Below are 13202 nucleotides of genomic sequence, written 5' to 3' on the forward strand. Positions count from 1 at the left end.
CCTTCCTCTTTTGGCCTCCCACCTCCCCTGACCACATGCCACAGCCTCCAACCTGCTAGAAATTCGGACAATTCAAATAAAAAACATCTTCAGCGAGGAGTCTTCAGGCTCCCCTGGGACATCACACACATGCACACGTCCACATCTACCTGCACACATGCAGACACACACACAGATGCTCACACTCAAAACGTATACACAGATGCTTACTCTCAAAATACACACATATACACACACCCAGGGATCATGAGCATTCTCACATGCATGCAACACACACTCACAAACACATTTATAGATAGGCATGCACACTCACACTTACACACACTCACACACACTCAAACCCCTACTCCTTGATTCTAAGGATCCAGAGCCCCGTCCTCTAGATTCTAGAGGTCTAGAATCCAGGAGAAAGCAGGGAACCCCACGGGAAACCTATTTCTAGCTTCCTGACCCCACAGTGGAACTCTTTTGCTATATTCCTCTTCCTGCCACCAGAGTTGCTAAGACCATGAGCCACACCATGGAAGTGAAACCTGCAAAGAGAATTCATTCATTCCTGAGCATTTTTGAGCACCTCCCCCCAACCCACCTCACCCCCCATTCCCAGGCCTGAAGGTGAGGCAGACACAAAAGAGAGTGAGACCTTCTGCCCAGTGGTGTGGGGGGAAAGAGCAAGAACTAAGGAGTCAAGGACCTGAGTTCAAATCCTGCCTCTGCCCGTTTTAATAAGCTGTGTTACCTCGGGCACTTTATGCAACCTCTCTGAACCTCAGTTTTATCACTTGTAAGGTGGGGTTCATTAAATTTACCCAAGCATTCTGTGAGGATTGAAAGACAGGGAAATCTTCCATCAGCAATGTGTCCAGCAATGTGTCCGCCCATAGAAAGCCACCGCATTCCCTTCCCTACCCCCTGCGGTGAGCTTCTCCCCAACACCTTTCCAATCCTACTGTCGCTGAAACAGAAACCCAGTCTCCTTCAGCCTCAGAGCCCCAGGTGCGCACACCTCGGGAAACTTGATCTCCGACTTGGCCGGCTCCATCCGACTCCCCTGCCCCCACCCCAGCCCCCACCCCTCCTGGTCCATCATGCCTCTCGCCCGTTTGCAGGTCGCGTTTTCCGTAATAACCTTTAATGCGGCTGGCCACGGCCCAAATGTTCGCGATGGAGCGCTGGGCCCCGCGCATCAGATGGACGATGAAGTGTTAATCATCCCCCAGGGAGCCGTCCCGCGGAAAGTCGTCATTAATTTCTCTGAATTACACCAATTCCGAGACATTCTTTATGGACAGACAGTGCGGGAGACAGTTATATGACAGGACTTGCTGTGCTAAGCAGATGTGGGAGAGATTGCGTCGCCCCATGAATACTAAACAATCGCTCGGAAGAAACCCCACTCGCTTCTGCGCTCGGAGCTGGGAAGCGGCCCAGCCCGCCCCCACCCTGTTGGGCACGCCCGGCAGGTGCCTTGGGCCAGGGGCAGACGGGACCGCACCCCTACCCCTGCCTCTCAGGTGGCCTCCGCAGCTCCCCTCCAGAGTCAGGCCTCAACCTGAGTGGGAAGTGGCTCTGGAGGTCTTACCCTCACCTTCCTGGGACCCTCCCAGGACCCACAAACCCCCTTACTGTCCCTGCCACAGTCCTTACTCCCTACTAGATTCCTCCCAGGCTCTGACCTGCCTCGGAACTGCTGCCTGCCTTCCCCTTCTCACACTCTGATCCTCCTCCAGCCCTCCTTCCAAGACAACTCACTACCCTACCATCTCGGAGTTCCCATCTGGCATTGCCCTGTCCTGGTTCCTCCACCTCCCCCCCCCCCCCCCCCCTCTCCCTCCCCCCCCCCCCCCCCCCCGCCCACCAACCACGCTGTCCCTTCCACCTTGACAACCTACCATCTTTCCCTAGCCTGCCTCTGTCCCCTCCTGGCTCACCTCCCCAAACAACCCCATCTCCCAGCGGGCTCCACCTTCCCATTACCTCCATCTCTCCAACCTGCTGCATCCTACCACTTTGCCCCATTTCAAGTAATTTCTACATCAGCTTTCACACCTCTCCCCGCCACCACCCTTCAGAGTCTATGCGGAGGAAGAACAGGGCTCAGAGCCGAATGAAAGGAGTTTGTCCCCTTCTCTCTCCTCACGCCCTCTGCTTATCCTCCCTGCTGTCTTCCTTCTGAGAGACCCGGACGGGTGTTAACGAGAGCTGAAGAGATCTCTCCTCAGCAAAGTGATGGGCGGGGTGCTCAGAGGAACAGGGTGACCAGGGGAAAACCTGCGAGGCAATTCAGTCACACCTGGGGAAGCCCCGCCCACCACGGCGAGCCCCGCCCCCTCCTGAGTAGCCTCGGGAGGCCGGGACCCGCCAGCTCTTGGCTCCGCCCTGCCCGGGGTCCATAGGGACCCTTGGCAGCCCTGGGACCCTGGGTGGTGGGCCTAGTTACTTGGTCACTCCAAAGCCACTCCCTCTCAGGAGGCAAATAGTGAATGTTCCCCATCAGGGCGTTCCACACCTCCGCTTCCACCCCGACTGGAGGGAAGGCTCCCCCTCCCGAAACCCACCCCCAGCTCCCAGCGCGGGTTTGGAGGAGAGAAAGGAAAGTGCGCAGCCTCTGCGTCTTTTCTCCTCGCAGATAATTTATGTCTGAGAGCCGAGCAGATGGCGGGTAATTTAGCAATTACCGTGTGCAGGAACGGGACTCGCGCCTCCACATGGAAGCCAAAGATTCCCCGCCGCAGTCTCCTCTTCCCCTCTGCCTGCTTGCTCTATTTTGCCTCCTCTATCCCCTGCCCGCCACACCTTGCTGAATCCCAACACTCTAGGGGAGAGGATCTCCCTCTATGGATCCCCTTGCAGCCCGATCCCTCCCTGTGTGAGGCGGATGATTTCTGCTTCAGAAAACAAGTAGTGTGGTCGGATCCCTGGAAGTTCTTCCTCTGCTCTCGCTTTAATTTTTCTTGCTGTTATAAGTAATCATACCGTCCGGAGAAACTGGGGGGGGGGGGAGGTCTGTTCCAACCCTCCCCTTCCTCCCACTTCTTCGTGTCCTCCGGTATGTCCCGAAAATCTAGGTTCCAAATCCCAGGCTTCAGAGGAGGCTTCTGGGCTCAGAGATCGATCAGCCAGGGGTTGAGAAGTCTGGGTATCTGCGTGGGCAGTAAGGGGAAGGCAGTGGTTATTTCGGGGACAATGGCCAAAGAGCACTTTGGAGCTCTGTGTACCCAGTGAGAGTGAAATGGCCTGTTGAGAAGCTGGGTTTATCGAGGGAAGGGAAGGTAGGGAGCACACGAATGAGTCTGAAACGTCTCCTCCCCATTTTCTGCCCATCCTCTCTGGGCCACCTGGAGAGAATGTGCTCTAACACAGGCCCTGAGACGGAGTCCTCCCTAAGCTGAGGGAGGGTGTCCTCCCCCCTCCATCCACCTCCACCCAGCCCAGCTCAGGACACCAACAGCCCAGACCACACTATACCCAGCCACACATATATACCCTCTTTTCAGGCACAGCTGCCAGAGCTCTGACCGCTAACCTTACACACCAACCTAAACACCCCAGGGTTCTGGCAGAATCTTAGGTGACCTCTGGCCTCTGAAGAGCTGGGCTCTGGGGCTTTGAGCCCCACCACCACCACCTCCCCCAGATCCTCCTCATTCCTCGACACAAGAGGAGCACTAATTAATTAGCGTGTGCAACCAGCCATAGGCACGATCTCGTTATTCACCACAGGGACCCGCTGTTAACACACCAGACCCCCGGGACGCGGGCACACACCAATTACACAGCCAGCAGCTTGGCTAATCACTGCTCCTGGTGACACTGTGGCTCACAGAGGAATCCCCAGCTTCCCTCGCCCCATCCCCCCCACCCTACCCCTCCTGCCTCCCAGAACGGGATGCTGAAAGGGAGGAAGTGAAAACTGACTGGGGAAAAGTTGGAACTTGCTGGAGAACAGGAGGCCAGCCCTAGAGCAGCTAAAGGGAGACTGGGAATGAAGTTAGAAAGAAAAGAGAATTTTCCTACCCAACACTTTGGGCTAGAAACAGCCCCCCCACAAAAAAAAAAAAAACACACACACACACAGTAACTTCAGCAAGAGTGAGTCCTGGTTAGACTATGAGAAGGTCTTCCCAAGGAGTTGCTAGTGTTGGATCGGGCTGGGAAAGAGCAGCCTTTCTCCCTATAAGCAGGATGCAAGAGAAGATGGCCGCTGAAATGGAAGAGGAAGAGAGAAAGGGGCAGTCCCAGGAACACCAGTATCTAGTTGCATCCAGTCTCCCGGTACAGTTCAAGGGTAGAGAGGGAGGCAGCTTCACTGCAGACACAGATAGACAGCTTCCCCCCACACACGTCCCATTGACTTTGCCATTCCGCTGTCACTCCACAGCTTCTCCGAGATTTAGCATATTGACTCTCCGAGTTGCAGAAAATTGAATTTTCTTCATTACGACTGTCTCCCGACAAAAGCAGCTCATAAATTCTCCATCTTTTTCAGACTTCCCGCCCCCTCGCCACCCAACATTTCTTCGGAGGATTCACGTATGTGAACATACCATGGCCATGTAAAGGGGAGGCATGACCAGCTCTCCCACCGATAATCCTACTCGCCAAGACCACCCCTCTCGGCGCATGCGTAGATGCAGGCTAGACCTGGGCCAGGCCGCTGCCATCGGCTTCCACAGTGAGAGTCCACGGATGCCATACTCCTATGCACCATAGAGCAGATACAGTGGGTCCCTACCATGGGACAGAAAGGTCCCTGCCTCAGGCATGCTTCTCTGGTGCCCTAACAGCAATCTCACAGCTGCCACTCCCACATCGGACAGATTCAGATGTCCGGACCTGCAGGATTCACTCCAGGGTCACCCAGGCACTGCCTGGGCACAACTAACGACCCCTCCCTCCGGGATCAGAGCCCTGCCCACAGTCCCACCTAGGGATACATGCCCAAGTCCACGCACTGTGCACAGACACGGAGGGAGAGGAAGAAACCTCCCCCAGGATCTAGTAGGGAGTCTTCCTTTACACAATAGCAACCACTGCTGTCTCCTGCCACATTGCCCAAGCCCAAGCGCTCGGGAAGGTGCTCCTCCTCTATGGGCTACAGCCTCCTGCCTCTGCAGTCCTCCCCCAGGCACAGACACCCCTTTCCAGCATCCAGGGGTTGGTGTCGACATCGGTTTCTGACCCCGGCATGTACTCTCTTCTTGTGACTCTCCACCACTTTGGCCTCGGGAACAGAACTGGGGGGAGGGCAGAACCTAGTCTAAGTTCCTTTTAATACCTGTGCCAGCCTGGCAGCTGAGGCTATAATGGATGGGCAAGAGGCCAGGCTGATGGACAGCACCATGTGGCTTGTGCCCAGGGCCAGATTGGGGCGGGAAGTAGTGGGCTAGGTGCCCAGGCACTCCACCCTCCAAAATGCCACACAATCTGTGAGTGGAAAGAGACAAAAAGAGGGACCCAGATAGGTAGAGACAACGACAGCCCCTGAGACCAGACTAAGCTAGTCTCTGTCCCTATCCTGCCCCTTAACAGCCACTTCCTCCCCCACAATTCTGATCCAGGCACAAAGGGAAGTCACCCTATACGGACAGGAGGGATCCCAACCATTGTTTCTTTTCAAGTATCACCGGCCCTACTTTAAACAGCAAGAACTAGGGGCTTTGGGGTATGACTAGAATAGAGGAGAAGGATGATTCTACAGTTAGGAGAGGGACTGAGACTTGGAGGGATGTCCATGCATTTTTATGTGTGCTAATTATTTTGAGAGGAACCACCAGTCTGGTGGTTCTTCGTGGGTGTTTTGGGTTTTTTTTTGTTTTTGTTTTTGTTTTTTTAAGATTTTAGAGAGCACAAAAGAGAGAGCACAAGCAGGGGGAGTGGCAGGCAGGAGAAGCGGGCTCCCTGCTGAGCAAGAAGCCTGATGAGGGACTCGATCCTAGGACCCTGGGATCATGACCTGAGCCAAAGACAGACACTTAGCTTAATGGACTGGGCCACCCAGGCATCCTTATGTGTGCTAATTAGCGTGCAAATGTTATGCACAATGTAGATGAACATCTATTGTTTTTGTGATCCCAACCTGCTCCTAATGGTACACACACACACACACACACATTTACCTATTTTACCTATGTTTGGCTCCTCTGCTTTTCCCAGAACCTAAATTTCTGAACCACCCTTCATCTTTTTTAAGAGCAAGTGTGGAGCTGCAAAAAGATGGGGCAGAAGGGTGCCTGAATGGCTCAGTCAGTAAAGCATGTGACTCTTAATCTTGGGCCATGAGTTCAGGCCCCACGTTGGGTGTGGAGACTACTTAAAATAAAATAAAAATTTAAATTAAATTTTTTTAAGATTTTATTTATTTATTTGACAGAAATCACAAGTAGGCAGAGAGAGAGGGAGGAAGCAGGCTCCCTGCTGAGCAGAGAGCCCAATGAGGGGCTCGATCCTAGGACCCTGGGATCATGACCCGAGCCGAAGGCAGAGGCTCAACCCACTGAGCCACCCAGGCGCCCCCCAAATTTTTTTTAAATATAAAGAAAGATGCCTGGGAAGGCTGAGCTCTACAGTACAAGAAATGGCTTTCTGAACACCAGGGAGTATTTCAAAACTTCTATATCCAGAAGTAGAGGAACAACTTCCCCCATCCCAATCCCACCCAGACCTATCCCAAAACCTGCTCCTCCCACCAAGTTCCCCAAATCAAGGAGGGAGTACCATCCACGTAGCTCCAACCAGGAACCTGTGATCAGCCATGATTGACTCTTCCTTCTCCTTGGGTTGGAGATGGATCAAGGTCCTCTGTTGCACACATTAAGTGACTTAATTGACAATTTTTTTTTTTGAAAAGCTAGAAGTTGGACTTTTTTAGGTTCACACATCCACAGGCATCAAAATGACTTCACAAATCAAAGTGTCCTGCCCCCCTCTCCCTCACTGCCCCCCACTCCCCACCCATGCTACCTCCTCAATAACTCTTGACTCAATAACTCTATCCACTTTGCTCCATTCTCTAGCTGATGAGAGTGAGTTCTCAGCAAGATAACTGAGCTACCTCCTTCCTGTTTTCCCAGGCTCCAAAGTCAACCTTCTTCCTTCCCACTGTACTAGGGAGGCCCAAGAAGCAAATGGGATATGCCCATCCACAGTTTCTCAGAGAGAAGTACTGTGAAAATGTTAGAAAGGTAATAGAACTGTTAAGTACAAGAAATCAACTACTTCAATTGAGCCCACAACAAAGCTCTGTTTATTTGGTGAAGGGTAAACATTTTCAAACTTCCCAGTTTAACATAAAGATAAAGAAAAACCGATAGGAAGGACAAATGACCTCTTTTTTTAAAAGATTTTGTTTGTTTGTTTGTTTGTTTAGAGAGAAAAGAACACAAGCAGGGGGGAGGAGCAGAGGGAGAGGGAGAAACAGGTTCCCCCACTGAGCAGGGAGACAGACAAGGGACTTGCTCCCAGGACCCTGAGCTGAAGACAGACACTAAAGCGACTGAGCCACCCAGGTGCCCCCCTGCAAACAGCCTCTTGAAGGGAAAAGACCACTTCCATCACCAATCAGTCTGTGGCCTGATACCCTTCCATCGTTTTGACTGACTGGACTCCAGTCTGTCCTTCAGCCAGGAGTTCTTTGACTATGAGTGGCTCACAAAGTTCGTACCCCGTGAGTTCCGGTGGAATGAATGAGACCCAAAAAGGGGTGTGAACACGGGGGCAGATTAGAATCATTCTCTCCAGAGGCAGGACAACTATATCAACTCTAGAACTTTAACTCAACCCAGTGTTGATAGAAAGTGGTTAAATTTGATCTCCAGCCCCTTTGCAGTGCAGTGAGGCCATATAACTGGTTATCAGAAAGGGAATATAAATGTCCAGGCTGAGGAAGTGGAGAGTGGTGAGGTCTCCCCCACCTGCTGGCTGGGTGTCACCTGGGCTACCTGAGGCCACTTATTGAAAATGGCAGATCCACAGCTTGAACAGGTCTGGATTCTTGAGTTACCTGATTACAAATATCTACTTTGGACTGTACGATACATAAATCTTTATCATGTTAAGCCACTGATATCTGACGGTTGTCCTTTGCACCTGTTACATACACCCTAACTAATACACAAAGCAAAGTAAGATCATCATTGCAAGCAGCAAGGCCAAGGGCACTGTAGAATTTGGACTGTGGTGGCCGTGAAGGGCAAGAGGAGATCACTTGGAAGTCAGAAATTCTTGATTTGACTCTCATCCTGGCTGTGTGACTTTAGGAAATATTTAATATTTCTGAAATTTTGTTTCTTCCGTGATAAAAATAGCATAATAATAACACGACCTGGTTCCTGGTATTTGTTGTGAGGATCAGGGGAATCCAAGAATGTAAAAGGCTTTTGACACCAGAGGGCTACAAATGTTGGCTAATATTGCAACAGGTGACACATAATGCTTAGTAAAAAAAATCTGTTGAATACGGGTGTCTGACTGGCTTGGTCAGTAGAGCATATGACTCCTGATTGATTCCAGGGTCATGAGTTCAAGCCCCACATCTGGGTGTGGAGACTTTTTAAAAAATAAATAAATAATAAATAAAAACTAAAAAATAGAAACAGATTTTTTTTAATCTGTTGAATAAGGGGCACCTGGTGGCTCAGTTGGTTAAGCCTCTGCTTTTGGCTCAGGTCATGATCTCAGGGTTCTGGAATCGAGTCCCGCATCAGGCTGCCTACACAGTGGAGAGTCTATTTCTTCCTCTGTCTGCCCCCCCCCCCGGGCTCGTTCTCTCTCTCTCTCTCTCTCTCAGATAAAATTTTTTAAAAATCTGTTGAATAAATAGATGGATGAGTACTCAGAGCCATATCTTGCTCCCTACTAATAGAGGAAAGACGAAGGCAATCTGAACACTATGAGATTCGAGTACATCTGTAGGTCCGTGGGATAAAGCAGGAGCTGCAGGACCTGAGTCTTAGTGAGAACCCTAAAGCACCCTTCTACCCATTCTAAGAAAAATGGAGCCAAAGAACTAAGGAGACAAAAGAAAATGGGACAGGGGCCCTAAAGAAAAGTCCAAGAGAATCAGACTTTGCCCCCAAAATTATGTTAATGATTTCCCTACTGCTATGGACTAAATGTTCGTGTCCCCCCAAAATTCATGTGTTGAAGCCTTAAAGCACAATGTGATGGGATTTGGAGATGGGCTTCTGGGAGGTAATTCAGGTTAGATGAGGTCTGGGCCTGAGGCCCTCATGATGGAGTTGGTGCCCTTCCAAGTAGAGACCAAAGACACTGCTTTCTCTCACCGTCCTCCTTGAGAGGACACCATGAGAAATCAGCTGTCCACAGGCCAGGAAGAGAGTTTTCATCAGGAACCAAGTCAGCCAGCACCTCGATCTTGGACTTCCCTCCCAACATCTAGAAATCAGAGAAATAAATTCCTGCTGTTTGCACCACTGAGCTTCTGATATTTTGTTAAGGCAGCTGAGCCGACTCTGACTCTGAGCGACTCTGACTCTGACACCTACTTCCCACAGAGTCCACAGTTTGGAAACACTAGTAACAGCCTACAATATCTGATACACCAGCTGCTTCTGTATGTTTGTAAAGCACCCAGCAGAGCACCTGGCACATGGCAGGCACCTGGTAAATACTAGCCATTATGATTTTCTGAGAAAGCAGCCTGTTATATTGGAAAAGGTATGGAGTTCAGAATAAGATTGTTCCAAGAGACCTTGAGCAAGTTACTCTCAGAATTTCAGTTTCTTCATCTGTAAAATTTGCTACCAACTTGCATGGTTGTTGTGATGATTCTGTGCAAGAACGAGCCCTCTCTGTACTCCTGGCACTCAGCTAGAGGTAACTCCTCAAAGCCTTCCAAGAGCCCGGGACAGGCTTCAAATCAACATTTATTATGTATCAGGCACTGGGCTACATGGAACAATACTGGAGAGACGGGACTTTTACCAAAAGAGAAAAGAGACCTTAATCTTCAGGAAGATTGGATTCATCTTGCAGCAGCTCCTAGAGAGACTTTCAAAGTCATGTCAATCTAACCCCAGCCCCAGTCAGGAGTTTCCCTGTGTTCTGATTTATCTTGCAGCAGCTCCTAGAGAGACTTTCAAAGTCATGTCAGTCTAACCCCAGCCCCAGTCAGGAGTTTCCCTGTGTTCTGACAATACCAACAGTCCCAAGATCCCACAATCTCACTCAGGAAGCATTCTTCAATCCTTTAACTGTCACTTCCACTGGTCTTCACAGTATTATTTCCCTTCTTAAAAATTCATCGGGGGCGCCCGGGTGGCTCGGTGGGTTAAGTGTTGGGACTCTTGGTTTCAGCTCAGTTCATGATCTCAGAGTTGTGAGATCACCCCGTGTCCAGCTGGTCTCTCAGTGCAGAGCGTGTTTGAGATTCTGTCTCTCTTTCTGCCACGCCCCTTGCTCGTGCGCATGCTCTGTCTCTCTCTCTCTCAAATAAATTAATTGCTTAAAATATTTTAGGGCACCTGGGTGGCTCAGTTGGTTAAACATCTGCCTTCAGCTCAGGTCATGATCCCAGGGTCCCGGGATCAAGTCCCATGTCAGGCTCCCTGCTCTGCAGGGGCTTCTCCCTCTGCCCCTCTTCCCACTCATTCTCACAATCTTTTTCTCTCTCAAATAAATAAAATCTTTTTAAAAATAAATAAAATCTTTAAAAAAAATCTGGGGCACCTGAGTGTTGGGCATTAGACTCTTGGTTTCAGCTTGGGTCATGATCTCAGGGTGGTAGGATCGAGCCCCTCGTCAGGCTCTGCATTCAGTATGGAGTCTGCTTGTTGCTCTCCTTCTGTACACCCCTCAGATAAATGAATAAATAAAATCTTTTTAAAAAATCATCAGCGACTAACTTCCTATTCCTAATATGAATCAAATCCAAACTTTTTAACCTGATGTATTGCTTGGGAAAACATAAACTGCAACTACATAGTTAAATATTATTTAAGTTATATATTATTTTATAGGGTTTTAAAATTTTATTTATTTACTTGACACAGAGAGAGGGATCACAAGTAGGCAGAGAGGCAGGCGGGTGGGGGGGAAGCAGGCACCCCACTGAGCAGAGAGCCCAATGCGGGGCTCAATCCCAGGACCCTGAGATCATGACCTGAGCAGAAGGCAGAGGCTTAACCCACTGAGCCACCCAGGCGCTCCTATTTCATAGTGTTTTATATAACTATAAAACATAAAGCCCAAAATTTTAGTGCTGTAATGAATAGAAATTGATTTATTGGTCAAGTGAAGTCCAAAATGCATGCTACTGATTATAGCAGGCAGTTTTCTCCCACGTGGTGATTCAGGGAACTAGGTTCCTTCCAACCTGTGGCCCTACCATCTTTAACATTTGGCCTTCAGGGTCACTGTGCTTAAGGTCATTTTCATCAAACCACAAAGGAAACAAAATGAAGGATCTGCCTTGGGAGGCTTCAGAGGTCAAGCCTGGAAATGAAACATACTACTTAAAAGGAAACTGAAAAATGTGGTCCAGCTATGTGTCCAAGAAAAAGAAAGAGATTCTGATAAATACATAGTAGTCTCTGCCTCCCCTGGCATTCAAGTTTCTCCACAGTCTGGCTTCAACTTACCTTTCAAACTTGATCTTTCAAACTTGATACCATTACACAGGTATGACTATGGGTCAGCTTTGTTGCTGTAGCAACCAATCCCAAAATCTCAGGGGCTTACAGCACTAAAGATTTATTTCTGACTTATGTATATGCATGCTGTGGGCAGGCTACAGCTCTGCTCCATGGGTCTTCTCATTTCAGGACCTAGGCAGGAGCATTTCTCTCGTGGAATACATCCATTCTAGTGGCCGAGAAGAATAAGAAAGTGGAAACTCACATGTGCAAACATGGCATCTGTTCACACCCCATCAGCCAAAATATGAAACATGATCAAGGTCAAAGTCAATGAAATGAGACATATATACTTCATCTGCAGAAAATACTTCAAGTCACATAGCAATGGGCAGGGAAGGAGAAAGTAAATAATATCAAACAACAAGTCAGTCTATTACAACTGCCATCTTCCTTCTAGGATACATGATAGATATTACTAATTAATCCCAGCACTCTTTCCTCAGAATCCTTCTCAACACATTTCAGGCAGTCATTACCAATAATCTGAGTTTTTCTTTAAAAAAAGCTGAACTAGGGGCGCCTGGGTGGCTCAGGGGGTTAAACCTCTGCCTTCAGCTCAGGTCACGGTCCCAGGGTCCTGGGATCGAGGCTCGCGTCGGGTTCTCTGCTAGGCATGGAGCCTGCTTCCCCCTCTCTTTGCCTGCCTCTCTGCCTACTTGTGATCTCTGTCAAATAAATAAATAAAATATTTTTTAAAAAAAGCTGAACTTTATATGCTGTTCTTATATGATCTCCTAGGCTCCGGTAAACATTATAAATTCCCACTTCTGAATCTTTGCTTCAGGCTAGAATAAGCTTTGCCTTCCTAGACCTTGTCCTGCCAAACTATCCAAATCCAATCCATCCTTCAAATATCTATATGTTATATTCATTCTTTCTTTTTAAAAAAAAATTAAAGATTTTATTTACTTATTTGAGAGAGAGAGAGAGAGCACACAGGGGGAGGGACAGAGGGGAAGGAGAAGGAGAGAATCTCAAACAGACTCGGTGCTGAGCGGGGAGTCCAACGTGGGGCTCAATCTTAGGATCCTGAGATCTTGACCTGAGCGGAAACCAAGAGTCCCATGCTTAACCAACTAGACCACCCAGGTGCCCCTTTATATTCATTCTTTCAGCAAAATTTATTGAATACCTAGCATAGTACCTCACACATATATTTGTTGAATAAATCTGTTTCACATCACCTGTGCCTTGTGCATAAAACCCAGTGAACATTTGTCCCTTAACTAATTAATAGCACTGTTTCTTAGAACAATGGGAGTTGGTATCACATACCAGCAGTTTCCGTGGTAGAAGCTCGGTATACTGACTGTTTGTGCTTGAATCCTGATTCTACCATTTACTAGTTAAATGATGCCAGGTAAGTCACTTTAATTGTGCCTCAATCCTTATATGTAAAATGGGGATAATAATAGGACCTACTATATAAACCTGTCATATCAAATGGAAAAATTCTTAGCATAAACACATTGTAAGCGTCCAAAAAATGGAAAATGTTTTCGTGTTTTGTTTTGTTTTGTTTTGTTTTTAGCTCCAGCCGAGACT

The sequence above is a fragment of the Lontra canadensis genome, unplaced genomic scaffold (assembly GCF_010015895.1).
Source record: "Lontra canadensis isolate GAN:19392208 unplaced genomic scaffold, GSC_riverotter_1.0 scaffold59, whole genome shotgun sequence".
Taxonomy (NCBI): domain Eukaryota; kingdom Metazoa; phylum Chordata; class Mammalia; order Carnivora; family Mustelidae; genus Lontra; species Lontra canadensis.